We start from the raw sequence: 3,823 nt of genomic DNA, 5'->3' as shown, positions 1-3,823 counted from the left end.
AATATGAGTCGCAAACAAGTCGACGGCACATAACAACAACAATAGTGCTTAAAGGATCTTGTATTTGTTTCTTGACTGTTACGGCATGATTTTGTAAATAGCAGTCAATAAGAATTCTTCCTTGTAAACTCTTGCCTTTTCTGTACTTAAACTTGGGGAATAAAATTATTTTTAAAGACTTCAGATGAATTCTCACTAGATGCTACCAGATCAGGATTTTTCTGTTCTTTCATTATATCTCTTAGCTTTATTTGAAAAGAGATTCTGTTGTTCTTTGATACTATCAATACTTGGTTCTGTAAATTTTTGAGATTTTTTTCCCTTTTAATTCCTTCCTTGCTTTGAAATGTATTCTGGCATATATTCCTTCTTTGGTAATTCAGAAACTTCAAAGATGGAATCAATTTCTCTCCCCTCACTTTTATGGTCAGTTATGTTTTCTTATGGCCATAGATCTTGTCAGTTAAAGATTATACAAAGTTGTACGAGAGTTATAGATTTAGCAATACTGGTGTATGATGTTTAACATCCGTTAGGGCAATATCCATTAGTGGTCATTTATACTTATGATCCCATAAAATTTTCTTTTGCAAGGGAAAGCTGCTCTCTTTTCCTTATTGTTTCTCACTATAGTGAAAATTTAACACCTGCTTTAAAGGCCTCACACTAGACTTCTGAAGCTTTACACCACAGAGAAGACACAGAAATGTGAAGTAGAGGACAGACTTGTGGAGGCAGGCTTTCTGGCTTAGTCTGGTGGGCAGGTGGTTAGAACAGCAGGACTTGATGCACTCTGCCTTTTCCCTACTCACTTTCTGTCTTCCATGCTCACAACTTCCCTCTCACTTGCTGTTGCTCCTGCTGACTAGTCTGGTCTCATCAGCAGCACCTGAGATTGCAACAGTTGACAATAAGGGTGATCTGAAACAGGCTTCTAAACTGTTTTAATATGGTATTTGCACAACATCCAAGTCATAGAATGCACCATGGATGTTAAGCACCACATGTTGTTGTTGTTGTTATATGCTATCAAATTGAAATGGACTAATGGTTAACCTCCAGTGGGTTTTCGGATTCTATAAACAGCACAGGAGGAGACTGACCATCTTTTTCCTGTGGAGGGGGCTGGTGGATTTAAATTGCCTACTTTAGGTTGGCAGTGCAGTTTCTTACCCACTAGGTTACCCAAGCTCCCTAAGTAATGCATTTCTGTGTTATTTACCAGAATGTTTTAAAACCTAGAAGCCCCACCTTATCACTTTTCTAAGTCAAATGAGTTTTGAAAAATCAAGGATAATATAATGCCATTACCTTACTTGTTCACAATCTAATTTATGCTCTTTATCTTTTTGCCTAACCCAGGACATGTTCTTCTCAATTACTTGTTATGCTTCAGAAAGCTGCACAATGACTAAAGGTGACAGAAGGAGAATCAATGCCTTTGAATTGTGGAGCTGGAATCAATGCCTTTGAATTGTGGAGGTGGAGAAAGTCTTGAACATACTATGGACTGCCAAGAAAACAAATAGGTCTGTCTTGGAGAGGGTGAAGCCAAATTTCTCCTTGAAGGCTAGGATTTTTAAGCTCTGCTTCTCATACTTTGGGCATGTGGCCAGGAGAGACCGGTCCTTGGAGAAGGATATCATAATTGGAAGGTTGGAGGGACAGTGCAGAAGAGGGAGACCCCGGATGAGATGGATTGATAGGTAACTAGGGCAATAGGGGTTGGTGTGGTAAAATTAGTGAGACTGACTCAGGGCAGAACAAGGTTCAGAGCTGCTGTCCATACTAGGATTGCTAACAACAACAACTAAATATCATTTTAAATGTTTTCCCTACTTGATGAAAAAAAAAATTTAGTCCAGTGCTACCTACTTAAGTTCAAATATTTTCTTGGTGTGTGTGTACGCACACTAATTGTAATTATAAAATGGGCCTGAGCTAGCAAATGCAACAAGAAGAAGGCACCCCCTTCTGGGTGGACAAATAGGTCAGACAACTTCTTCATCGACTTCCTTGCTGTTGTTCTCTTTTGTGTGAAACTTGTCAAACTGTATGTACTTGAGCATGAATATGAATCATGAAACATTTATAAGCCCTTAAATTTTCTTCCTGGATTTCATAAATAACCTCATAATAGTCTTGCTGCCTTCAGGTTTTTTGCCACTCAAATATACTTCATAGATGCTTCATTATCTTGTGTATTCAAACAGCTTTTATTATCTCATTTCTTTAGGCACTGCCTGTATTGTCTTCTTACCACTGACAAGGCAAAGTAACAGTCCTAGTCCAACATTCTGGCCCTCCAGAACCTGGCTCTTTGACCTCCTTTTACAACATTAACTCTGACTCCTTTAGCTTGGACCCTTCAATCTTGTCAGACTAATTTAGTTAGTACTTTCCAAATATGTCATGTCAATGTGTAGGTTCTTGGCCCCTAAGTTTCCATTTATCTTATCTGGAAAACTCTGTTCTGTTTCCTCTGCCTTCCACAGATTTTAAGCATTGCTGCAATATTCTGGCACCAAATTTTTTATCCATGTGTGTAATAAAATTTTGGTTCACCCAGTTATATTTATGATATTGACAACATAAAAGATTTTATTGAAGTATAAAACATTTCTAAATTGACATCAAGGAAAGAAGATAGATTAAGTCGAACAATCAAGAACTTAGCCTTGTTTAAATATGATCAGGGCAGTAAATATCAGAAGATATATCTGAGACTAATGCTATGCTTAGAGGTTAAACTGAATTATGCTGACAGCTATAAAAGGTTTGTTTGTTTCTTTTCTGAAACTTGCTTTAAATAAATATTTACTTTCAAACCTATTAGGTATGTTGGTGAAAAATCCAAGTATTAGCAAAAGAACTGAGTGAAATAGAGGCTCAGAACTTTCTCTAAACTAAGGAGGCAAGACAGTACAATGTGGATTAAATCTCAGCTGAAGACCACGCCCCTCCGGGTGTCCAAGCTCCGGTGGCGGCCCTGCGCTCCCGGAGGCGTGGTTGGCGCACAGGTCTGAGGAGCGAGGATTGTGGTCACGGTGGACGTGTACCAGGTGTACAAGTACCCCTTCGAGCAGGTGGTTTCCAGCTTTCTCCGAAAGTATCCCAACCCCATGGATAAAAATGTCATCTTTGTGAAAATAGTGGAAGTAAAAAGAGATATATCCACAGGAATCATCTATAGGAAAAGGATTGCAAGTCTGTCAGAATGTGATTCCAGAAATTTTAAGGAAGGTGAGCATTTAAAAAATACCTAATATCCAGTTAGAAGAGGAATCGTGGCTCAATCCTCAGGAAAGAAGCATGGCTATACAGAGTCACTGCCTTACATGGACACAGTACGCTTACATTAAGGAAGAGTCAGTCTTGCGGAAAAGTGTGGAAAATCCAAATTGGACAGACTTTATTCAAAGAAGCAAGATTTCAATCACCGGGGCTGGATTTCTCAATTGTATTTTGGAAACTTTTGCCAGCACGTTCTTAAAACAAGGTACCCAGAAGGGAATTAGAATAATGGAGATGCTGCTAAATTAACAGTGTGGTGCCCCCTTAGCCGAATACAGAATCATCAGAGAGCAGTGCCCGGTCTTATATTCTCTCAAGAATAACCTCTTGGCCATAGCACATCAGAGATGCAGATTCTGAAATACAGATTTGATGATGCAACATTGGCAGCTTGAAGAAAAGGAGACTCTCCACAAGGACATGAAATGATACCTCACCCTTTTTTACGTGGAAGCCTGTTTTAAATGATGGGTCTCATGCCGGGAGAATGGCTAGCTGGATTTTCATGGTTGTTGTTGTTGTTGTTGTT

General features: G+C 39.0%; 1 pseudogene; it reads left to right on the top strand.

Annotated features, from left to right (window-relative positions):
• The first annotated feature begins 3,047 nt into the window (after positions 1 to 3,047).
• On the top strand, positions 3,048 to 3,654 carry LOC102854366 (annotated as a pseudogene).
• The last annotated feature ends 169 nt before the right edge of the window (positions 3,655 to 3,823 follow it).

Source organism: Elephantulus edwardii, unplaced genomic scaffold (assembly GCF_000299155.1).
Source record: "Elephantulus edwardii isolate Elephantulus edwardi_28Jun2011 unplaced genomic scaffold, EleEdw1.0 scaffold00230, whole genome shotgun sequence".
Taxonomy (NCBI): domain Eukaryota; kingdom Metazoa; phylum Chordata; class Mammalia; order Macroscelidea; family Macroscelididae; genus Elephantulus; species Elephantulus edwardii.
The sequence above is the reverse complement of the archived record's forward strand: the minus strand, read 5'-3'. Positions and strand labels throughout refer to the sequence as shown.